The sequence below is a fragment of the Perca fluviatilis genome, chromosome 15, assembly GCF_010015445.1.
Source record: "Perca fluviatilis chromosome 15, GENO_Pfluv_1.0, whole genome shotgun sequence".
NCBI lineage: Eukaryota > Metazoa > Chordata > Actinopteri > Perciformes > Percidae > Perca > Perca fluviatilis.
The window spans coordinates 1,783,071-1,810,255 of NC_053126.1; the positions used below are offsets into that span (position 1 = coordinate 1,783,071).

At 39.3% G+C, this 27,185-nt stretch overlaps 1 pseudogene; it reads left to right on the top strand.

The window, feature by feature from the left end:
- LOC120573863 overlaps positions 1–27,185 on the top strand; it is a 53,882-nt pseudogene that overhangs the window by 19,195 nt on the left and 7,502 nt on the right.

The window sequence follows — 27,185 nt, forward strand, 5'->3', positions numbered from 1 at the left end:
CCCATTTACGAGCGTGAATCTCCAAAGTCCGACTGCAGTGAATGCAGCACGAGATGACGCCAGAGCGACAACAGCCTGATTTGTTTGGAAAACTGAGTGGCGCTAAGCGAGGGAGCCAGGAGTCGTGAGGAAAGGAGACACAGGAGGACAGAGATGGGAAGTAACGAAGTACAAATACTTCGTTACTGTACTTAAGTAGATTTTTCGGATATTTCTACTTTACTTTACTATTTTTTTTGTGGCGACTTTTTACTTTTACTCCTTACATTTTAACATGAATATCGGTACTTTCTACTCCTTACATTTTAAAAATTGGCTCGTTACTTTAGTTTTGTACAAGAGGTCGTAATGTCGGAGAATAGCGCGGACACGCGCCTCACACCGCGAGCGGGCGCGTGCGCCACACAGAAAAAAGTGAGAAAAAATAAAGAGAGACTGCTGTCCGGAGGATACTCAGTTAGATGGTGTGTGTGCGTCCTTGAGAACTGTAAGTCTTATAACTTATGTTGTCAGTTCATTTAAGCCTGTTGTTGTATTGGTCTATAGTTCCTGCACAGTTAAAGTAGGTTAGCTAGTGATTTAGTTGTTTGTGTTCTTCACCTGTTAGCTAGGTTTCACGTTGCTTGTAAAGCATCAAAAGAGAGAAGTTGTCTCTGTCCGTGTTTTACAGACACACCTGGGGGGGGGGGGGGGGCGAAGTTTGAAACCAGCATCAGCTTTAAATACGGTCCTAATCTAGTCCTCACTAACAAGTTTCAAATAATTTCGCTTGAGTTACCGTTATTATTTTTCAAGTGATCAATACCGAATTCAATCTAATTGGATGGGAATATACTGTAGGCTACGTTGCATGTAACGCAGCACTACAAGACGACTCGACAGATTCGGCTGCATTCATTTGCGGCAAATAATTGCAGCTTGATGGCGGTAACGTTAGCACTAGTAGTATGGACGGCGACATGATTGAAAATGAAGAAAACAGAGATCCCAGAGATTAGCCAGACAAGCAGCAAGACATTCCCAATCATCCCATCTGGCCTTATCTGAGAGAGATGTTTGAGATAGGCTAGGAGGCATCAAGTATGACTCCTGGCCAATGTGCTGTGTAACTCTAAAAGTATGGGGAACTTCTTAATTAATCTATGTTTAGTAATTCATATTGTATCCTTTATTTTCTTTCTATATTTGAGCACACACACATACATGTAGATTCCTTTAAATGTTAAGGGGACGATTAAAAAAGAGAAACTGGATCTGTGAATTCTCACAGAATCACAATTTAATTCATATCTTGCTACTCAGTCAGAATCTTATTAAGCTGGAGTTCCAGTCTCTGTCACAATAATCATATATGTGATGTTTGGCAGACATCCATTTAAAATGTAGACAATGGCATATAAAGAGCCTGGTTTTTATGTCCACTGAAGATCTCATCACGTGTGTGGTCCAGGTAGCTTTGCATAAAAAGTGGTTGTCATTCGCAAGGCTACTTTTACTTTTATACTTTAAGTACATTTCAAAGCCTGTACTTTGTTACTTTTCCTTAAGTAAAGAAGTTAAATCAGTACTTCTGTCTGTAATTCTACTTAAGTACGGGAAGTGAGTACTTTTGCCATCTCTGCAGGAGGAAAGAGGTCAACAGGGCTCTCAAGTTTTGAAGACAGGCAAGAGTGACACCTCCCCACAAAAAAAAAAAGATCATAGATTGGTGGCGGGTTGGACAAGTCGCAGGAATAGGGGTGTTTCATTAATATTTTTATTATTAGTGTTTTTGTTATTATTAATAATTGCTCAGATTTACACAAGATTTGACACATGGCACTGACAATTCAACCAAATACAAAGTATTTATTCAATTTATGCATGGTTACTTATGATAATGGGGGGGTCCTCCCCCAGAAAATTTTGAGCATTAAACTCTTCATTTCCTGCATTCTGGTGAATTTGTATGCACCTATTTATACCTTTTTCTGAATCAATTTATGCTGGAAATCTTTATGTAAAGGTAAACATAGATTAAAATCCAAATATAAAAACATAATGGAATATATGGCAGTTAGGCTCAGGCATTCTGTATTGCTTTCATCTATTTATTCTCCTGTAGATCGAATTTTCTAATTATATCTGAGTCAGCACACATGTAGCCTAGCATCATTTACTCTTCCCTTTTGCATCGTTTGTTGAGGAAGTAACCTCCTTAAATGTGCATATGACAATTATTCACGTCAATGATACATTAATTCATTTTAATGAATTAATAAACCCCTGGACTGTAATATTTCAGATGTGTTTGAGCAAGATTTCTGCTCATGTTCAAAACTTTGTGCACATTCGAAATATCTCTTTTATCTGAGTTTTGGAGGAGTCGTTATACTTTGAGAAAAATAAAGTTATAATAGTCAATATATTTCAGAAAATAATCTACCTGCACCATAGTCTGCTGTGTATTACGTGATAGCTCTGCTGATAGGTTGATCTCAGACCTTCTGACAGACACAGAGCCCCGTTTGGGTCTCTGGTCTCTGAATGAGCGAATATTTAGGGAAGTGTCTGTATGCTTTGCTTTTTTTTCATTGGTTGTTGCATTAAATCTTACCCAGATAAAATAGTGCTATTTTCTGATTGGCTATTGTGTAGCCCCTTTCTTTTTTTTTGTTTGGCTGATAAGTGGCAGGCTCGATTTAGATAAAAATGTAGGCCTAAGCTACGTGGCTTGGTCACGGTCTATGGGCTTGGTAGCGTTGCATTTCCCCTGACTCGTTTCCTGGTTCTATTTCTCCATAAACAACATGAAATCAAGGAGAGGGTTAACTTCTCCTGCTCCAGATCTCCCACCGTGGTCAGAAAGAACAGGGGAGACACTTTGTTTCTCTCACTAGGACTCTAGAGTCGGTACTTGCTCCAAAGATAATCGCCGTCACTCTCTCACTTCTCCCTCTACCACACACTCCCCCCACACACATGTGGCTCGACGCACACACCAGCGCACAAGCATAAACATCAGGCCACTTATGTAGACTACTGCAAGAGCTCTGAGCCTCCGCACAACTGTAAAACGGCCAGACGCGTTTGATTCCTGCCGGTTCCATAGTGAGAGCAGCGCAGCCAGAGAAATTTTGGGCGCTGCGGCATATTGAATTTATTATATATTATTATATATATCATTTCCTTATTTGGTTCCTGGGAGCAGAAGCGACAACAGCGCCCCTGCTGGCTCACTTCACTAATGTCTTTTCTTAATTAAACATTCATACACCAGCTACCTATGGAATGCCGTTTTATTCAGAATTAAATAAATGAATAAATACAAAAAATAATTAATAAATACATGAATAAATAAATACATATGCCTTTGAAATACATCGTGAAATAAATAAATGAGGCAATAAATACATAAATAATTAAATGTATTTAATTATTTATTTATTTAATTCTGAATAAAACGGCATTCCATGGTTACCAAGACAGGTTTGACTATAAAATAAAGAAACACAGGCTTCCAATGCCAGATCAAGACGGCCCTGCACGTCTCACTTTATTCAACGACAACACAGTCTGAGTCAACTGACCACATGCATCAGTATGCTTGAAACGCACTAGGTCGCATGACACATCATCCATATAAACGTGTCAGTATGCTTCAAAAGAAGTGCTTGTTGGATCGTCTAACAATGTCGGAAACCCCCTCTATCATTATCATCATCATCATCATCATCATCATCATCATCATCATCATCATCATCATCATCATTGTCATCCTTTAATCAAGGCAGGCTTTTGAGTGGAGAAATTCATAACACCTACCAACACTTCTGCCTTCAGATATTGTACAAACAAATAAGTTGCTGCATATTGAACCCTTCAGACACTATTACACAATCCATCAAGGGGAGGCCCTATCACTCATTTTGAATTTAACTGGTGCAAAAGACTTTCAGGGGCGGATCAACAGGGGGGCAAGGGGGGGGCAGCTGACCCCCCACTGTAGGGCCTTGCCCCCCCAGCTGCCCCCCTAACTTTGGTGTTCAAAAAACTTTGCTTGTAAAAACAAACTGCCACTATGTGCACAGGCTTCTTAAAACATTGAAACAAACAATTAATTTATATTAATTCATAATAAACAATAATTGTAGATGTAATCTTAGCCCCCTGCCCCTCAAATACTCAGCTACGTCCCTGCATCAAACGTGCAGAGCAGCGTTCGCACATTCTGGCTTGCACACAGCGAGTCTGCTGCGGTGTGCTGGCCCTGCATCCCGGCAAAGACTGGAGCGACCGAGCTGCCCCACCCGAGCCTCTGAAAGTGAAGTCAGTTTCCCCAGGTGAAGTTAAAACACACGTTTCATGTAAAGTTACATTAGTAATAAATGTAATGTATGCTAAAGGCGAGTCAGCATCAACAACAGCGCGTCCATTACGTTAGCCAAAAGTCAAATCGCTCCCTCGTGGGTTGTAAGCGCATTCTGCTGTTTGATTAGTTTGATTTCAGTAAAGACAAGAAGAGCATAATACAGAATATTACAAACTGGCATGTTTGAATTCATAACGTTTACAGAGGGTCGCCGTTTCGGTGGCGTTACGTTAACACACTACACAGTGCTTGCTGAGACTGATCATTTGTATATGATTATTAAGGAGTAGGCTACTATAAAATCCACTTCCTCTCACATATCACGGCAGTATGGCTGCACAAATTAAACCAGGTGACATCCTTTACTGTCAAACTGGGAAAGCAACAAATACAACGGGATTAAGAAGGCTAGTCTAAACATAACTGATGTGTGCATGTAATAAATCTCGTCTGATGTTATGTTTGTTAGGCTACTTATTAGCTACAGGGCCATACAGTCTAATGTAATAGCTTTTCACATCTTGACTTTTGCAGGCCAGAGTAGCTGGAGATATTAGCTGAAGCCTAAAAGTGGGGATATTGCCAGCCAAGAAAATCCTGAGATGTGCACAGGAGGAAGAGGAGGAGGGAAATGAAGAAGGAGAAGACAGTAAACTGGAGAGACCAGGCAGGTCAGAGCAGGAGAAGACCACAGAAGGAGATGCAGAAATGAGTGAAAGAGAAGAGGGAAAGGAAGAATTGACTGTGAGGGATGAAAAGGAGGCTGCAGGTTCAGAGAGAGGGACAGAGGCAGAGAGTGATCAGGAGGATGAAGATGACAGAGAGGAAGAGGAGGCTGCAGTAACCCCTGGACCATATGGTTGGTTTATATTCTCCTTACATATAAATTGCAGTACAGTAACATAACATTTCGTGACATGACGTGTTTTCAGTTTTTGGCTATTTCCATTCTGTTGTATATGTTATAGGGTTAGATATGTAAATATTTACATATACAACAACAGTTCACTCTTCTCAAGACACTTTACAGATAGAGTAGGTCTAGACCACACTCTTTAAGTTACAAAGACCCAACAATTCTCCAAAGAGCAAGCATTTGGTGCAACAGTGGCGAGGAAAAACTTCCTTTTGGGCAGAAACATCAGACAGACCCAGGGTCTTGGTGGCCGCTGCCGGTTAGATACAGATGGATACAGATATACAGATATAGAGAATTATGATTCATAATAATGGTAATTGTAGTAACAAAAAAGATAATGGAACTATGACTAGAAATAATAGTTGTAGCAGTTTAGGGCATAGCAGGGCGTCGCGGGGCGTAGTAGGGCATAGCAGTTTACGTATGGGGGTTCCCAAGTACCGTCTTCCCCTGCCACCCTACCAAGATCTCTCGCTACCCCTTTGCCCCCCCCATGTAAAATTTTCTAGATCCGCCACTGCTTTAGGTGTTCATGCTTTGAGCATGGGCATCAAGCCAGCGAAACATTGAATCAAGCAGAGAAACTGTTTGTTAGCCCAAACAGTCCTGAGGAGGATGTTATTCAGCCAAATGTCCGGGTGGTGTCCTCAAATGTTGTTCAACTAGTTTAAATGTGAAAGTAGAGATGATAATGACTCACTTTCATTTTCAAATGAGCAGGATAATATTTAAAACAAAGGAGTTGATCAGTAAATTATAGCCTAAATTCTTAGTATTAAGTAGTGTAGTTTTTGCATGTGTTGTCACCATGAGTTTCCAATGTTCAGTCAGTTTAAATGTCACAGTGAAAATGATAATGACACACTTTGTTGAGACCATTCTGTTGAATTCAAATAACTTTTTTTGTCCCAGAGGGGCAACTAAAAGGCACGAAGAGTAACACATAAAAAGGACAATTTAAAGATAAGGTACATATACAAAAATAAATAAATAGATAAATAAATAAGTATAATGGATAGCTTAATGCTGTGTGTTCTAACGTGCTAAAGATCAGTAATGAAGTCATTAAAACCATAATTTGGAATCGGGTAGGGGTGAAGGTGTGTGGTAGGGGTGGTGGGGAGCTAAAATATTATATCTTCTACCTCTTAGATTCTTACACTGTGAGTTGTGTTTATTTAGAAGTGCAGTGTTTGAAATATAGGAGAAATATTTTGAGTTACACTGCAGTAATTCAATCAGGAGAGACTTGTTTGCAGATACGCAAAAGGTTTAAGTTACAACAGCATGTAGTGTACAATGTTTTGGAGATTGAACTCCATCGTTATTAATACATTTAATATATTAATAAATTTAATGTAGGGGTAGGTAACCAAGATGTAACCCCCGATGGAATCCAGACACCGGTGGTGGCGGAGAAAGCCGGAAACTAGACCGAGAAGGCATCGGAGCGACAGCCGGAGAAACCACTAGGATGGGAGGCGGAAGGGGAGGAGGAGGGACGACGTCTTCCTGAAATGACAGCTGATAGCATGGGGAGAGAAGCAGCTTTTAAAACAGTGATGTAACGCTGTGATTGGCCTATGGGATCCTTGGCCGATCCTGATTGGATTATCAGAAGGTGAACTGATTCGCTTAAGAGGGACTGATTACTTGTTAGGTCTTCCTGAAAGAATTTGCGCTGAGCTACATTTGAGAGATAATTCAGATTCCCAGTAGAACAGGGGAGAATAAAGAAGTAAAACAGACATAGGATACTGGAGTACAGTATGTGTATGTGTGCACTGTAGTCAGCAAGCAAACTTATTGACATGTCGACATGTTTGTCAAATGGCCTGTTGTCTTTGTATGAAAATTAAAAATGAAGTGTAAGTTTGTTTATTTGGAGGTCAAGACTATGTGAATATTGGGCACCTGGGTAGTTCACCTGGTAGAGCGTGTGCCCATATATAGAGGTTTACTCCTCAACAGATCGGCTGCAGGTTTGACTCCAACCTGCGGCCCTTTGCTGCATGTCATTCCCCCTCTCTATCCCCCTTCATGTCTTCAGCAGTCCTGTACAAATAAAAAATGCACAAAAAATAATCTTTGAAAAAAGACTGTCTATATGTAAATTCCATGAACCTCAACATCATTTTCCTTGAAGTCACATGGTTTCAGGAAAAGTTAAGGCAGGAATACTTTCCCTTTCACATCTGCCTTCCCCGATTTAAAATAAATGGTCACCTGGGATTGCCCAGATCATTTTACCTATCACGCCACATTTGTTGAGATCAGGTGGGAGGAGATTGTAATGGGCACACCTAGATGTTATATGTTATAATCAGATGTTATAATACTCTGATCTCTCTATATAGGACAGTGACTGGCAGGATTCATAACAAGGCAGCTTCATCTACAGACCAGGAAGAACCCAGAAACACAAAAGAAAGGTTAGTTCAACAAAGTTTTTATTCACATAGTATTGAACTCTAACAAACACACTAATTATTTCTCCTTTAAGTCTTTTCTACTCTGTGTTGTAATTTTCATAAAAAGACAACAGACATTTTGACATACAACAAACAACAAACTTTTGTGAAGGTTTATTATTATTATTTTATTAAGTTTTGCTGACTATACATTGCACACATACACTTATTGTACTCCTGTACACTCCGCAGTGTATCTGAAAATCTTTCTACACGTGCACATTTTTTATTCTTTCTCCTTTATTTTTAACACTGCACACACACATTTTAAACACAAGTCAGTGTAAAAATCTAAGAGGTAGAGGATATCATTGTTGTGCTCTTATTGTCTGAACAAAGAGCGTCATTATCATTTTTTACTGAGATTTAAATTGGCTTAACAACATTTAAATCTCATGGTTACAACCCAGATAAAAATACTACATAATACTAAAAATGTAGGCTATAATTTACTGATCAACTCCTCTGTTTCTAATACCCTGCTCAGTGTGAAATTTGTAAAGAAATGATTTTTGAAGGCCTCATCTTTTAACCTCTTATAATCTGAACAAAGTGCATCAATATTATCTTTACTTTCACACTTAAACTAGCCAAACTACATTTTTCCCAATGGTGCAGTACAGTAATCTGAATGTCTTTGTCCTGTGATTCTGTGAAGCAAGAAGACAAGATGGAGGAGGAGGAGGACCATGACGGTACAACAGATGCCGAACCGTCTAAAATCATGTCTGCAGTCCCATCTGTGACAAATGAGAAAGGTAAAACTGCAATCTGTAAAATAGAAAATAAACCCTCAATCAGGGGCGGATCTAGAAAAATATTTCTGGGGTGGCGAGAGGGGGGCAGGAATTTTTGAGGGGTGGCAACATATGTCAGATGTATATTTACTGAATTTAATCAGTTATCACAGTTTGATGAGAAATAGTATGTACACACTACAAAAGGGCACAGGCTGCCATTTACAAACTCATACAGACAAACTTCATCTCATGCAATCAATGTCCTGCATTTGGGGTTTCATTTGAAACAGTTCATATTAGGAATAAGTGACCGTAAAATGTGATCTCACTTAATAGGAGATATAGAAGTATGATAGAAGGAAGGGGCATTGTCACAGGAAAGGCATTAAGGTAAGACCCAGGTGATGAGTGGCAGATGTGTGAGAGGGGAAGCAAACAGTTTTGGACTGTGTCAGAGAGGAAGCGTTGCAGGCAGCAGTTGTACAAAATTAGGAACTGGCATTGATTAGTTCTAACCATCAGACTGTACTAACATTTTAGCCTGGGAGAGTATTTTTAGGTTCATTTGTTTATTTTTTGTTTTATTTATATATTTTTTTATTTTTTTTATTTAATCTGAGCAATAGATCTAAAATACATTCTACACAAAATATAAAAACTCCTCTCCCCATCTCATCAAACTTTCACACTGACAACTTTCCCTAATTATTCATATTTAAGCTTTGTCATTTGTTGTTCTTATTCATATCTAACTTAGTATACTATGCATCAACAGTTTCCATACCGTGTGGACCAGCTTGACTGGAGATGGTTGGAGGCACTCTGCTTTCCCTTTCACTGTCTGAGCCCTGCACGTTCTCTTGTCTCTCGCTTTCTCCCTCCTCCTCTTCTCTTTCTCCCTCCTCCTCTTCGCTTTCTCCCTCCTCCTCTTCTCGGTGATGCTCTCCCTCCATATCTTCACCGCTGTGATCTTCTCCCACCTCCTCCTGTCCCTGGTCGCCTTGGCCTTGTATTCTGTCTCTGTCACGTTTCTGTTGCCCTTTTCTCTCCCCTTCCACCTCTTCCCTCTCTCCTTCCACTTCTTTTCTCTCTCCTTCCACCACATCTTCTCAATCTACCTTGCTCAATTGTTCATTTTCTATTTCTCTCGCCTTTCTCTTTGGAGACAAAAACTGAATATGCTACCTTTCCTCTTGATTTCTGTAAGATTCAAAGTAACGATGTTTTCCTTGACAGACGTTGAATCAATATTAGCTTTTGTAGCCTACTTTACACAGAACAAACGTCAGACCCTAAGTAACATTGTATAGTTGGCGAAATAACGTTCTTCAACTTGATTTTTATCATCTCAAAATCAGCATCGCAACTATGCTAGCACTGTGCTTTCGTTATAATTTCATTTCTTGATAGATAGTTAATCCGTTTTGACCTCTTTCCTCCTGTGTCTCCATTCATCGCGACTCCTGGCTCCCTCGCTTAGCGCCACTCAGTTTTCCAAACAAAACAGGCTGTCTCAGCTCTGGCGTCATCTTATGCTGCATTCACTGCAGTCGGACATTGGAGACGCACGCTCGTAAATTGTCAAATTGGCCATAACTTTTACCGTAATTCGTTGCTGCCAACTGGGGTGGCAGCAGGGGTGGCAAGGCTTTCTTTTAGGGTGGCAGTTGCCACCCTATGCCACCCCGGTAGATCCGCCCCTGCCCTCAATGGAGATATATGTTGTTAGTTAAGTTACCAAATAATTGTTTCCATTTATATTTCCCTGTAATAGATAAGATGGGGGAGAGTTCAGCTGAAACCAAAGTAAAGGTAAGATCTCTCTCCTTCATTAGCCATCAGCTAAGTCTATGTTATAGTATGTCAGTTCACATCTCATATCCAGACATTCAGCATTCGGAGCTGTTTAAATTTTCAGTCTCGAATTTAACTGACTTTAACTCCACCAGAAGTTGATAACTCCATTTTATTCTGATTCTGTTTGCATTTAGTGTGGGTATTAACTCACCGTGCTCTCTTTTGATGTGATTCTTTTTTACAAATCACACCCAATCACATTTAAAAATTAAATACACTATACAATTTTATAATAATAATAGTAATAATAATAATAATAATAATTAAAACTCTCAACCTATCCCCAGGACATACAGGGTCATAATGGATATATCTGATTTATTTATAGAATAATGATGCCAGAGGCCAGTGGTGGAAGAAGTATTCAGATCCTTTACTTAAGTTAAAGTTCTAATACCACACTGTAAAATACTCTGTTACAAGTAAAAGTCCTGCATTGAAAATGTTACTTAATTAAAAGTATAAGTTTCATCAGGAAAATGTAGTTAAAGTATTTAAAGTAAAAGTACTCAATGCAGAAAAATCCTCCCATTTTAGAAACGGGAAACAATCCAAATAGATCTGTCAAGTGTTTAATCAGCTGATCATTTCAGCTAGACTTGTAGGCCTGTGTATTGTAAAACCTTTTATAAACTACATGTGTTTTGTGTACAAAAATCTTAATTTGTAAAGTAACTAGTAACTAAAGGTGTCAGATTTATGTAGTTGAGTAAAAAGTGCAATACTCCTCTTTGAGATGTAGCGGAGTAGAAATAGAAAGTGGCATGAAAAGAAAAGACTCAAGTAAAGTACAAGTACCTCAACTTTGTACTTAAGTACAGTACTTGAGTAAATGTACTTAGTTACATTCCACCACTGCCAGAGGCTACATTTCTTAGCAGCCAGATGCTATTGATTCATGGTGTCTTTCTTAGCCCCATTTTTATGGGAAGTTGACTGTTGATCCATGTGGATAGAATTGAGAAATGTGAGAATTCAAAGAATGTTTTATTTATTTGATATTGTCTAGTGAATTGGTGTGTCACTGTGTATTGTTGATCATCATTTGCTGTGTTTTTCTTCATGTTTATGAGCCTTGTAACCACTAAAACAGAATATTTTAATCTCAATAGGTCTAATTCAGTGAACTAAAGATTAAATAAAGCTGTCTGTTTTCTTAGTATAATTCAATGAATAAACCTGGTGAGGCTGAACACTCCAATAATGAAAGCACAACAGTAGGAGGGTCTGGAATCAAGTCTTCTGTGACCAATGAAAAAGGTAACATTTTAATTAAGTTGTACAATAACATTGATTTCATAGATTATATTTCAATTACGTTAAAAAAGTAAAACAAAATAATTCTGAATTACCTCTTATATTGTTATTGCAAACTTTAACTTTGAGAATAATGTGATTACTGCAGGGTTACAAAGTGATGTTTTTTTAATTTTGTTTCAGTGATACCTAAACTCACACTTGTGTTAATTGGTGACAAAAATTCCATTGAGATTGGATCAAAAAACATCTTACTTGACCATGACGGACAAACTAATGTGGAACAGTTTTCAACCAAACTGTATGATTTGTGTGGTCGGCACATCTCCGTCATTAACATGCTTGGTCTACAAAACATTGATGAATTCCCATTGAATCAGGAAATTCATGCATTTCTCTTCCTGTTACCAAATGGTCGGCATACCAGCCATTACAGTTCAGAACTGCAGTGGTTAGAAAAAGCTTTTGGGAAAGGATCACTTGCTTATGTAATGACAGTTGTGACTCATAAGTCAGGGGAAAACTCTGAAAGTGCCCTGACAGACCTGAGAGCAAACAGCAGTTTTGTTGAAAAAAGATTCCACACATGTACAAGAAGTATGATGGATGAAAAAGAGATAATAGATCTGCTGGAAAAAATAGACATAATGGTCTCTGAAAATGATCACCACTGCTACAGTGGAGTGATGTGTGATGAAAAAGAAGAGCAGAAAGAAAATAAAGGGCAGCTGGACCATGAAGAAGAAACAATGGATTCCTCAGTGTTTCAGCCAAATCAAAGAAGTGAGGTTTTAGTCTAGTTTAACAAGTTCTAAGAGCCCTGTACAGTACCTGCTCAGCACCAAACAGCAGACAGATACAGTTAGACTAGCTGGTCAACATAGTGGAGCATTTAGCAGCTAAAGAGTCAGATATTTCTCTCTGGATGTTATAGTCTCTAACAACTGCCTGGTCCATGTCCAGTGACTGGTACCTACATAAAGCTCAGTGTCGCCCCCTGTTTGTTGGTTTGTTTATTAAGACCATTGGCTTCTGTCTGTCTTAAACAGAATATATTCTTCCTGTGATCTATTATTTCATAAGAACATTACATAAGCTGGAATACATGCATCCATAATCACAATACATCAAAAGATACAACAACCCTGTGGTGGAAATGTGTTTTAACGGCTGAGAAGTTGCACCCCCAAACTAAATTTGAGAATAAAGGTTTGCCAAAGCAACTGAGAAAAACTGCAAGACTTATTTTTTCTACCCATTCCAACCCTGATAAAATCACTTGCAGACAAAAAGAAAAAAAACTTTTACACAAAAGCAGCAAATATGCTGATTGTTAACTGATCCAGTGATATTTAAAACCAAATCATGATCCTGTTCTATCTCTGTTTCTCATGTAACTCTGCAGTAGAGGAGTTGGAGGAGAATTCAGCTGACATTTGAAGTCTCACACCTGAATAAACACTTCTTCACATATAAAGATTGAAACTGCATATAATAGTCTTTTACTGAATTGGTGTAACTGTGTTGGTGTAACTGTGGTAGCTAAAGCTCAGTATCTCCCCCAGCTGTGTACAGTTTCTGATGTCTGACAAGTTGCATCTCCAAACCAAATTTGACAACAAGTTGCACCAAGTCCACATTGATCCCAGAGGCTAACGCAGAGCATCACTGGATCATTAAGGATACAATTCTACTTAAATATTTGACTTTTGTTTGAGAGCAACAAGAAATGCATTAACTGTTGTGTGAAAAAAACCTATAGCTTTGAGTGCACACAGTATTTTAAGAAATCACGATTTGTATTTCATGTTTGTGCAAAAGCAACTGAGAAGAACTATAAAACTTCAATGTTTCATTCTGGCCTAAATGTTATATTGTGGTGATATTGTGTCCCTTCCAACCCTGGTAAAATTGCCTCCAGAATTATTTTTTTTAAATCCAACACTGAAATGTATTAAATATAATGAACATAGGATGGTTATCTTATCCAATGTTTTTTTTATTTTGATGTTGTGAAATCTGTGTTTCTCATGTAACTCTGCAGTAGAGGAGTTGGAGGAGAATTCAGCTGAAATCAAGGTAAAGATGAGATTGTTTTACCTTCATTAGTGATCATCATTATAGAGCAGCATCTGTTTTCTAAAACTAACTCTATTTTCTGAGGTTAGTCAGATCAGATTTGAAGTCTCACACCTGAATAAACACTTATTCACAGATAAAGATTGAAAGTGCATATAATTTGACCGTGTTTTTATTTTTTGTAGTCTTTTACTGAATTGGTGCATCACTGTGTGATATTGATTTGAGTGTTGTACATTTATCTTGTTGCTGTTTTCTTGTCTCACTTACTAATGAAGACATTCTTAATCTCAGATGCTCTAACCAGGTGAACTAAAGGTTAAATGAAATGATCTGTTTTCTTAGTGTGATCCAGTGAATGAACCTGGTGAAGGTGAACACTCAGAGAAGAATGATGACAACACAGGAGGAGAGTCTGAAATCACATCTGTACCATCTGCAAACAATGAGAAAGGTAATATTTTAATGAAAAATGTCATTGTACAGTAACATCGATTTTAACAGTAATATATTTGAATTCCAACAATGTCAATAAAATAGGAAACTAACTAATTAAGTTAATCTAATATTTGCTGGCTTTGATCCTTCAACAGGAGAGGATGATGAAGTTAAAGATGTCAGCAATGAAAGCAGCAGTAAGATGACTGAGGGGTCGATGGAGGAGAGTGACGCATTGAAGGACACAAGTCCAACCTCTCAGACTGTTTCAACAGCAACCAAAGAACGTGAGAATGACCTTATTGTCTTTTATTGTTGCATTGCATTTCTGCAAAATCTGCAAAACTAAAGTAAAAAATAACCACACTATCTCTAATTGATGAAGAGGAGATGCATCTTGCTGAACAATTAACTTTTTCAATACACAAATCATTATTGCAAATGATTCTCAACTAAATATGCTAAACCTGGAATAGTTAACTGACCAAATGATGTATTTTATGCTTTATTTGTTGATCCTTTAGAGGAGGTTAACCTTTAGGTTGGAAACCACTGGATTCTAACTGTGTATAAAGTAATGAAAACTAGCTCCACCTCAACCAGCTTCAACAAGAAATTGCCTCTTCTATATTGATGTATTAGTATTAACAATCTAATATTGTTATTTATAATACTATATCAGTCATAGGGGGCATTTTTCTGCAGGACAAGTAGGCTACTTTTATTAAAAATTATGTTGAATGAGAACCTTTTCTTGAAATGAAGCATTTTCTTTCATCACATGAAAGTAATGTAAAACTAAACAAAGAGAGTACAGAATAATCAAATACCGACTATCCAAACATTACTGTCCATCTGGTAACACCATCAAATATTTGCCTTTACAATACACGCTGACATCTTCTTGCATGTTACAGCCCTCACCTACACGTCTCTGCCATTATAATGTATCTGTTCTTATTTTGTCTATTTATTTGTGACCACCTCTTAGTCTGACCAAGTATATCACGTACAGTATATTTGTACATAGTGTTGTGAGGAAGCAGGGAATGTGGACCCAAACGCAGAGAGAGGCAGGCAGGCAGGCAGGAGATGGTGGGACTCAGGGATTTATTACCAACGAAAAACAGCAGTACAAGGACTGGAAAACTCACAAAAAATAAACTGACGGGCAAAACACAGGCAGGAGTAAACTGACACAGGAACATACACAAGGTACAGAGAGGAAACGCAAGGGCATGGCTACAAAACGATCTGACACAAGACAAAGGGAACATAGAGGCTAAATACATGAGGTAATTACCAAATGAGGGAAATGAACCAACAGGTAACAAATGGAACAAAATGCAAAGCAAAACACTGAAACCATAACACATAGTCCCTTCTGTGTGAGCAGGCTATTGTCCATCTATGATGTCTGCCTGGTCCATGTAACTGTGGTAGAAAAGCTCAGTATCTCCCCCAGCTGTGTACAGTTTTTGATGGCTGAGAAGTTGCATCTCCAAACCAAATTTGACAACAAGATGCACCAAGATTTGAATATGAACATTTTACATAAAAGGATTTACAAAATAAGGAACTGTTTAACACCTCTTGAGAGTTATACAGATCATTAGAAAAACCCTTTAGTCCACATTGATCCCAGAGGCTAACGCAGAGCATCACTGGATCATTAAGGATACAATTCTACTTAAATATTTGACTTTTGTTTAAGAGCAACAAGAAATGCATTAACTGTTGTGTGAAAAACACATATAGCTTTGAGTGCACACAGTGTTTTAAGAAATCACGATTTGTAGATCATGTTTGTGCAAAAGCAACTGAGAAGAATTATAAAACTTCAATGTTTTTTTTTTTATTAACTTTCTTTATTGGGAGCAAATTCACAGGCAACAGCATAACAGTTCCATGCAACAGACAGGGCTTCCATACTTTCATCATTCCCCCGATTCAAAAATTGACATGTGAATAGTATAATTCACAAAACAAAACAGATACATAAATAAATAAGGAAAATACGGAAATAAATAGATGAATGAGTCGTCACTGTCAGGCAGAGATGCTAAAGATTCAATACAGTTTAAGAAAGGTCTCCAAGTTATTTCAAATGCGTTTAAGGAGCCATTTAGGGAAAATCTGAGCTTTTCAAGTCTAATGGACAGGAACATCTCTTTCACCCATCTACTATGAGATGGAGGTCGAGGGTGTTTCCAGCTAAGGAGTATGAGACGCCTGGCCAGCAGGGTGGCAAAGGCAAGAACGGTCTGCATGACTTTGGAAGAAAAAGGCTGCAAAGGGGCACCAAACAAAGCCAAGAGAGGCTCAGGAGAGATAACAGTGTCATATGCTGTGCTAAGAGTTTTGAAGATTTCCGACCAGAATGTGGCAAGCCTGGGACAGAGCCAGAACATATGGGAATGGTCAGCTGGGGAATGCTTACACCTATTACAGGAGTCAGATACATTGGGGTAAATCCGAGACAGCCTCAAATTAGCATAGTGAACTTTGTGTACCACCTTACACTGTAAGAGGCCGTGTCTTGCACAGATTGAAGAGGAATGAACTAGCCGTAAGACTCATTTCCAATAATCATCAGGTAGAGTGATTCCAAGTTCTTGCTCCCAAGAATCTTTGGGACCGGACTCTGGGGTGTCAATAGGCCGCTCCTCATCTGCTGAATTGTGAATCCAGTATAGAAGTTTATGGACATTACAGGACCAGTAATAATGTAAGAAATTGGGCAATGCCAAGCCACCAAGAACCCTTGGGAGCTGTAGCACTGATTTTCTGATGCGCGGATTTTTATTGCCCCAGAGGAAGGAGCTTATTAATTGATCAAGCGATCTAAAAAATGACTTTTTAATAAGGATGGGGATATGTGAAAAAAAGTATAGAAACTTGGGTAAAACAACCATTTTTACTAAATTAACACTACCTACTAGGGACAGTGGGAGACCAGACCATCTATCGAAGTCTAATTTACACCTCTCAAGGAGAGGAGAGAAATTTTTGGAGAAGAGTCGATTAATTGGATTAGTCACATACACCCCCAAGTATTTAAATCCATCTGTAGCATATTTGAAAGGGAAAAAAGACGGGGGTATATTTTTAGCCAGAGAGTTGATGGGAAGAAGTTCGCTTTTGTGGAGGTTAAGTTTATAGCCTGAATAAGATCCAAATTTGTCAAAGATACTTAGAACCACAGGGAGAGAGGCCGCTGGATTAGACATGTATAAAAGGAGGTCATCGGCATACAACGATAGCTTATGAATTTTCCCAGCTCTAGTGATTCCCTCAAACCCACCCTCTTGACGCAACCAGATGGCTAGGGGTTCGATAGCTATAGCAAACAAGAGGGGGGAAAGAGGGCAACCCTGTCTAGTTCCACGATGAAGGGGAAATGGGGCAGATTGGAGTCCATTTGTGTGGACTGAGGCGACTGGGCTGGTGTAAAGCAATTTTATCCAGGATATAAGTTCTGGATTGAAACCAAATTTCTGCAGAGCAAAAAAAAGGAAGCTCCATTCCACCCTGTCGAAGGCCTTCTCTGCATCTAATGAGATTATCACTTCCGGAATGTTCAAACAAGGAGAGCTAATGATATTTAAGAGCCTCCTTGTGTTATGAAATGAGTGCCTTCCAAGCATGAAACCCGTTTGATCAGTTGTTATTATACTTGGTAGGACCCGTTGTAGGCGTTGGGCTAGGATCTTTGACAGGATCTTTAGGTCGACATTTAAATGGGAGATGGGCCTAAAGCTACCACACAAGAGAGGGTCACTTTTAAGCAGGAGAGAAATGGAGGCCTCCGACAGAGTGGGAGGCAGATGACGTTCAGCAAAGGATTCATTGTAAATTCTCTGTAGGGCCGGAGCAATAGTGTCGGAGAATAGCTTAAAAAACTCAGCAGTGAACCCATTCGGGCCTGGACTTTTACCACTCTGAAGTGACATAACCGCCTCCTGTACTTCCAAATCCACATTTATTTTAGGGAAGACGATCTTATCTAGAGGGTTATCACCATCCCAAACATCTGAAGAACATTGTGACGAGTAGAGGTTTGAGTAGAAAGAACTAAATATCCCATTAATCTCGACGGGATCTGAGGTAACTACACCTGTTGCGGATTTGATCTTAGGAATCAACCTGGATAGTTTGGCTGTGCGTCCCTGATGTGCTAATAACCTTCCCGCTTTATCCCCAGACTCAAAGAAATGTTGTTTAGCTAGGAATAACTGCTTCTGTGTTTTACTAGAGGAGAACAAGTCAAATTTGGATTGAAACTGAATGCGTTCTTTATAAAGAGCAGGGGTGGGAGCCAAGGCATATAAATTGTCGATTCTAGATATTTCCTTGGTGAGTGCCTCCGACTCCTCCCTTTCTGCCTTCTTTAAGTTTGAGACATATGATATAATTTGCCCACGCATAAACGCCTTAAACGTTTCCAATAGAGTGCGTCTAGAGATCTCTGGAGAATCATTAGTGTCAAAGAACAGGGAGATCTGCAAAAGGAGGAATTATTTGAAAGAAGCTTGGGCTAACAAAGAGGAGTTGAGTCTCCACCGTCTAGAGGGGGGGACACGGCTAGAAAAGCCAATCTCAATAGATACGGGGGCATGATCTGAAATAACGATGCTATGGTATTCACATGAGTGAGAGAACTTCTGAGAAAAAAATAATTATCCAAGAGAAAAAAATCAATCTGAGAGAATGAGTGATGGACGTGTGAAAAAAAGGAAAAAGCTTTGCTCGAATGGGATTTAGCTCTCCATGGGTCAAATAAACCTAAACTGATCTTATATGTATCAAGGACTTTGGATGATTTGGATAGCACCTGAGGATTAGAGGAAGACCTATCAAGGGAGGGGTCTTGAACTAAATTAAAGTCGCCACCAATAATTAAGTAGTGGTCATCAACTTTAGGGAGGGAAGAGAAAAAGCTTGAAATGAATTTATCATCATCCCAGGTAGGTGCATAGACACAGGCCATAACCACAGGCATGCCACATAATCTACCAGAAATAATTACAAATCGACCATTAGGGTCTTCAATGGACTTTGATAACTCAAATGGAACACCCTTATGTATAAGAATAGCCGCTCCCCTTGCCCTTACTGGGAATTTAGAATGAAATACATCCCCTATCCAGGGTCGCTTGATATGGTTAACCTCTGAGGAGCAGAGGTGAGTTTCCTGTAGAAAGAAATTATCACCCCTGAGTTGCTTTAAATGAGTCATTACCTTGTTAATAGACTGGTTGGCGCCCTTCAGATTCCAGGAGATAAAGCGAAGATTCTTACCCTGAGTTGTCATGTCATAAAGAAAAAGGAGCAGAAACTCTGCCAGGTCTGACGTGACTCCTGAGCCAAGGAAAAAGGGGAAAAAACAAAACAACAAAAAACAAAACATATAACAAAAACAACATATGCATATAAAAAATGGACCTCAAGACATCCCTCCATATGATTTTTTTTTTTTTTAATCCAACACTGAAATGTATTAAATATAATGAACATAGGATGGTTAGCTAATCCAATGTTTTTTTTTATTTTGATGTTGTGCAATCTGTGTTTCTCATGTAACTCTGCAGTAGAGGAGTTGGAGGAGAATTCAGCTGAAATCAAGGTAAAGATGAGATTGTTTCACCTTCATTAGTGATCATCATTATAGAGCATCTGTTTTCTAAAACTAACTCTATTTTCTGAGGTTAGTCAGATCAGATTTGAAGTCTCACACCTGAATAAACACTTCTTCCCAGACAAAGATTTAAACTGTGCATATAATTTGACCGTGTTTTTATTTTTTGTAGTCTTTTACTGAATTGGTGCATCACTGTGTGATATTGATTTGAGTGTTGTACATTTATCTTGTTGCTGTTTTCTTGGCTCACTTACTAATGAAGACATTCTTAATCTCAGATGCTCTAACCAGGTGAACTAAAGGTTAAATGAAATGATCTGTTTTCTTAGTGTGATCCAGTGAATGAACCTGGTGAAGGTGAACACTCAGAGAAGAATGATGACAACACAGGAGGAGAGTCTGAAATCACATCTGTACCATCTGCAAACAATGAGAAAGGTAATATTTTAATGAAAAATGTCATTGTACAGTAACATCGATTTTAACAGTAATATATTTGAATTCCAACAATGTCAATAAAATAGGAAACTAACTAATTAAGTTAATCTGATATTTGCTGGCTTTGACCCTTCAACAGGAGAGGATGATGAAGTTAAAGATGTCAGCAATGAAAGCAGCAGTAAGATGACTGAGGGTCGATGGAGGAGAGTGGCGATGAAGGACACAAGTCCAACCTCTCAGACTGTTTCAACAGCAACCAAAGAACGTGAGAATGACCTTATTGTCTTTTATTGTTGCATTGCATTTCTGCAAAATCTGCAAAACTAAAGTAAAAAATAACCACACTATCTCTAATTGAAGAAGAGGAGATGCATCTTGCTGAACAATTAACTTTTTCAATACACAAATCATTATTGCAAATGATTCTCAACTAAATATGCTAAACCTGGAATAGTTAACTGACCAAATGATGTATTTTATGCTTTATTTGTTGATCCTTTAGAGGAGGTTAACCTTTAGGTTGGAAACCACTGGATTCTAACTGTGTATAAAGTAATGAAAACTAGCTCCACCTCAACCAGCTTCAACAAGAAAATGCCTCCTCTATAGTGATGTATCAGTATTAACAATCTAATAGTGTTATTTATAATACTATATCAGTCATAGGGGGCATTTTTCTGCAGGACAAGTAGGCTACTTTAATTAAAAATGATGTTGAATGAGAACCTTTTCTTGAAATGAAGCATTTTCTTTCATCACATGAAAGTAATGTAAAACTAAACAAAAGCCCTATTCGCACGGGATAAGTATTACCTGGTGACCTCCAGTCATTTGTAATAATTGCGGAGGTTGTCTGTGATCTTAATCCCGTGCGAATCGGTCATGTCTGTAATTTGTAAAGTAATAATTCCCCCGCAAATGACCTACCATATTTCGCTGAAAACGGAGGTCCTGTGATAATATTAGTCCCGTGCGAATCGGCATCTCTGCTTTGTCCAGGTTTGGCGGGGGCTTTTTTTTTTTCAAGGTACCTATTTCCTTCTTTTCGCCTTTTTATCCATCTTTGGCGAAGAATGGAGGGTGCGCGTTGGAGTGTTTTGACAGTGTTTTGGGTGCTGGGTCATGTCGCTATACATCATATACAATTTGCAGAAAGAGAAAGATGAAAACCACCACAAGTGCGAAGACAAAAAGAATGATTAGATGGCGATGGATGACATGTATAGCAGCATGCGGTAAATATATTTTTTATGTTTGTATCATACATCTAGAGATAACGACAAGACATCTCCAAGCAATAGCTTATCAAAAATAATGCACAATCAAGCGAGGGGGCTCACTTCATAATTAGAGGTTAATGTTACAAATAAATCAAGCGTAAAGCTTGAGCTAATAGATTTTAACCTCGTGAAATGTTTGGTTTTATCCATCTAACCGGACCCTGCTTGACACCACCCGGAGAAAAAAGTGAGAGAAAGGAAAAAGCAGAGGTCGCAGTTCGGACGATGACTGATTACCCGGTTGAGAGTGTGTGTGTGTGTGTGTGTGTGTGTGTGTGTGTGTGTGTGTGTGTGTGTGTGTGCGTGTGTGTCCTCGAGATCTTACCACACACAAACACACGTAGCAGAGCTACCCACACCCAGGTTTCTACTGTTGCTTAATGTCAGAAAATTCGAGTAAAATCACAGGCTTCGCTTATCCCGTTCGAATGCGCCAGATGACACTCAGACGTGGGGGGGTAATTTATAATTCACACGAGGTCCCTAGATAATACTTATCCCGTGCGAATAGGGCTAAAGAGAGTACAGAATAATCAAATACCGACTATCCAAACACTACTGTCCATCTGCTCACACCATCAAATATTTGCCTTTACAATACATGCTGACATCTTCTTGCATGTTACAGCCCTCACCTACACGTCTCTGCCATTATAATACTTGGAGGATTTATCGTTAACATTAACAATTTTAAATTGATCAGAGAAATAGGACTTAAACCAGTTTAGTGCAATGCATTTAATGCCAACTAAATGTTCCAGTCTGTGTAACATTATGGTATGGTCAATAGTGTTGAATGCAACGCTAAGATTTAATAAGACAAGAATGGAGACAAGACTTTTGTCGGCAGCAGTTAGAAGGTTGTTACTAATTTTCACCAGTGCCGTCTCTGTGCTGGATTCTAAATCCTGACTGAATCAGAATCAGAATCAGAAAAGCTTTATTGCCAAGTATGTTTACACACACAAGGGATGTGTCTTGGTATCGTATGTGCAAGTCACATTAAAGCAACATGCACAAACACACCGCACAAACACACCACACAAAGTCCTCAAATAAACTACTGCTATGTAGAAAATCACATAACTGATTAGTGACTACCTTCTCAAGGATCTTGGAGAGAAAGGGAAGGTTAGATATAGGTCTATAGTTGGCTAAGACTTCAGGATCGAGGGTGTTTTTTTTCAGAAGAGGTTTTAAAACAGCTACTTTAAATGACTGCGGTACATAACCTGTTAATAAAGACATATTGATCATATCTAGTAATGAAGTGTTAACCAAGGGTAACACTTCTTCAAGTTGCCTCGTTGGGATGGGGTCTAAGAGAATTGGTAAATGGCTTAGCTGAAGAGACATTTAGGGCCCTTTCTTGCACTCAGCGCAATTGCCTTTGTACACTGACGCATGTATCATTCCTATTTTACACCCAACGCACAGCAGACTTTTCCCTCCACAGACGCACGTCGGTAAATTAGGGAATGTATTTGCGCTCCCGGGGGCGGTTCAGCGAAAAGAGGAGGCGGGTTCAGGCGCAAACGTTCCCTGGTGCTATTTTGCAGTTTCAGAAAACAATTCCGCCACAGACCAGGAAAAACCTGGTCTAAAGTCAGTGGCGCTAGTCTAAAGTCAGTGGCGCGTTATTCAGATGATATTTTAGGGGCGCATGCTTGGCCATAATGTAGCGTGTGCACAACGTGCATACACTTCTCTCATCTAAACGGACGCAGCAGTTCCCATTTTTGCAAACCATACATAATTGCAAGGAAAAATATAACTGACAATGCGCTTCAGGTGTTTGGATCGATCAGGAGGCACTTTACAGTACAGTCCTCAAAAAGTGGCAGCATTCTTTGTGTCTTGTTGTGTTTTACACAACATTTCCATGAATCATGGATGTGTTGAAGACATAAATGAGGAAATATTAGAGAACTTAAGGAGACGTGATGTTGAACTACCGCGGGATTGGACGCTCCGGCGGGATCTGGTCCGGGAGTGTGCGATGTGCTCCTGATGGAGCGGGTGGACGGAGATGGAGTGGGGGGGAGGAGGAAGGGGCACAACAGGTGCAAGTGGTGTGTTTGGAGGCCCACGCTCCATGGCTGCAGCAATCCTCTCCAGACTTGAGGAGATGCGCCCGAGAGGCCGCAGCAACATCGCCACCCGGTCAAGATGGGCATTTATTACTTTGCTGCATCCCGGACAGCTCCCGCTGGCGTGCACCAGGCAAATCCGCCGTCATAATAGCAATCCGCCATGGAACCTATGCACGGAACAAGCGCCCTGCTCTTAAAGGGAATGGGAGATGACGCTCTGATTGGTTTATTGCACGTTACGCCCAAACCACACCTAGCTACTTCAGACCAACCCATTTTAGATTTGCATCGGGCACAGGAGTCCAAGCCAAATTTGACAACAAGTTGCACCAAGATTTGAAGATGAACATTTGACATATAAGGATTTACAACATAAGGAACTGTTAAACACGTATTGAGAGTTATATAGATCATTAGAAAAACCCCTTTAGTCCACATTGATCCCAGAGGCTAGCGCAGAGCATCACTGGATCATTTGAGGATACAATTCTATATTTGACTTTTGTTTGAGAGCAACAAGAAATGCATTAACTGTTGTATGATGACTATAGCTTTGAGTGCACACAGTGTTTTAAGAAATCACGATTTGTATTTAATGTTTGTGCAAAAGCAACTGAGAAGAACTATAAAACTTCAATGTTTCAATCTGGCCTAAATATTGTGGTGATATTGTGTCCCTTCCAACCCTGGTAAAATTGTCTCCAGATTCGTTTTTTTAATCCAACACTGACATGTATTAAATATTGTATAATGAACATAGGATGGTTAGCTAATCCAGTGTTTTTTATTTTTATTTTGATATTGTGCAATCTGTTTTTCTCATGTAACTCTGCAGTAGAGGAGTTGGAGGAGAATTCAGCTGAAATCAAGGTAAAGATGAGATTGTTTCACCTTCATTAGTGATCATCATTATAGAGCAGCATCTGTTTTCTAAAACTAACTCTATTTTCTGAGGTTAGTCAGATCAGATTTGAAGTCTCACACCTGAATTAACACTTCTTCACAGACAAAGATTTAAACTGTGCATATAATTTGACCATGTTTTTATTTTTTGTAGTCTTTTACTGAATTGGTGTATCACTGTGTGATATTGATTTGAGTGTTGTACATTTATCTTGTTGCTGTTTTCTTGTCTCACTTACTAATGAAGACATTCTTAATCTCAGATGCTCTAACCAGGTGAACTAAAGGTTAAATGAAATGATCTGTTTTCTTAGAGTGATCCAGTGAATGAACCTGGTGAAGGTGAACACCCAGAGAAGAATGATGACAACACAGGAGGAGAGTCTGAAATCACATCTTTATCATCTGCAAACAATGAGAAAGGTAATATTTTAATGAAAAATGTCATTGTACAGTAACATCGATTTTAACAGTAATATACAGTATTTAAATTCCAACAGTGTCAAGAAAATAAGTAAATAACTAATTAAGCTAATCTGATATTTGCTGGCTCTGATCAATTAACAGGAGAGGCTGATGAAGTGTCAGGTTCAGGGAACAGAACTCAAGCCCAGACTGGAGTAGGTGGTAAAGAAGCTGTGAGTGTGGGCAGGCAGAAGGAGTACTGGATCAGAACTTGGCTGGGCTGGCTGATGTGGTGCTGGGCTGTGTTCCTCAGTGGGGCTACATACTTGAAGTTCCAGTGTGTGGCGTGGCTATTGGCTGCAGAGGCTTCCGAAGGTGGGTTATTTCTGAGAATGGGTCCATTTCAGAAAGCAGGTTTAGTGAGAACTCTGAGTTTGTTAACCCTGAGATGAGGGAAACTCTGGGTTTTCCGTTTCAGAAAGAGAGGTTAATCAAACCTGAGGGAGAGGGGTAACTCCAGCCCATTTCAGAAAGAGAGGTAACTTAAACTCAGAGTCAGTTACTATGGTAACTGAGTCTGTGAACCTAACCTGGTCGGGAGCAGGTTTTCTTCAAAAAACCTCGAGTTTCTCTCGGTCTCCTCCCTCTACAGCGCTCTTTCATTTCCTCATTCATTCATTCATTCATTCATTCATTCAGTCTGTATCAGGCGCATTTTAGCGCAGTTTTTTATCTGCATGAATAAAAAAACAGGGTTGGTTTATTAACTGTGTTAGGCAGACTATAAAACATTTTTGTTCCGAACATGGCATTTCCTTGTGTCGACGATCCCGTTGATGAAGAAGCTGGATTAGGCTACTTCGCAGGGAGTTAAACATACGTCGGGAGATAATATTGAGGCCCCGAATATAGATGTATTTTCATTTCCAGATAACTACCTATTTGAGTGGTATCGTTTTTCTTCCCAGTCTATATAATTATCTAAGCCTTAAACTTATCCTTCCTCATATCACTAACTTCACCCAACATGGACATGCTACATCCAAGCACATTGGCCCTCATTTATCAACCTCACGTAGAAACCAGCGCAGATATGAGCGCAGAAATCATCTTACGACAGGCTTCAAGTGTGATTCATGAAAAGTTCGTATCACACATTGATAAATGCAGTGGCTGGAAACGATCATCATTTAAATATCACGCCACAATATATTCTCGGTTTTGAGGCCTTGCCCCTGCAATTTACGACACAGCGAGACATAGGCTACTCCGGCTGAGAAGCAGCACTTTTCAGAGGTGGAGATTGAAACCATGATATCTCAGGTTCTGGCAACCTGAAAACTGTTATTAAAGGCTGTAGAAAGAATGCGGAATAGAAAGAGATCACTGATGCGGTCAACAGTGTTGACGTGGTAAATCGGACTCCAGCTGAAGTTTATTTAATTTATACACCCTTGACATATGTATGCTATAGTCCTAATAGTAATAGAGGCTTATATTGCAATCTCTTAGGCCCACATGGTGTAGGCCTACCTATATTTAAATAAACACACGGTAGCAGAGTTTATGCAGTGTCTTTTATTTGACTCTTTTTTTTTTTTTTTCATGAGTCAGAACGAGGCAACAGCTGAGGGAGAGTGTGTGTCATCCGCCTGGACCACCACCTCGACCCTGTCTCCTGACAGCAGAGGGGCTGGAAAAATAAGCCAAAATAACTCGGTCAATGGCAGAAATATGTTTCATACATTCACTTGTGGCCATTAATGAGACTTTAAAAGAGAAACAAAAACCTGAAGAATAGATAAAAATGTTGTGCATCGTCATGTTTCCTGTATTGAATATCATTGCCAAACATAAAAATATACCTTTTAAAAGCGAGGAATAATATCCTGTCTCCTTCGTATAGCCCCCAGTTGGTGCTGTGCTGGACACTGATCTCTTGGCATCGAGTCATCTGGCTCCATCACTACATTTATGGCACCGTGTTTTTCTGTGCGATGTTGTGCAGAACCCCACAGGCTAAAACAATGTTGCAGACTTTTTCTGGCGTGTATAGTAGGGTCCCCCCCGTGATGCAAGACAGAGCCATCTGCCCTTAATCCAATGGATTACTTGTGCACTGTTGTACCGGCGCATAGAGGTCTTCTAAAAGAGCCAGATCTGCCATTGCTGATAAGTGATCAACTGATGACTTCTTCTCCTGTTAAACTGATTATATGCTGCACCGCAAGTCTACACTGACTTGAAAACTTGCGTACACGAGTTCAGACCAGACGTGAGATTTTTTAACAGCCTACGCTCACGTTCAAA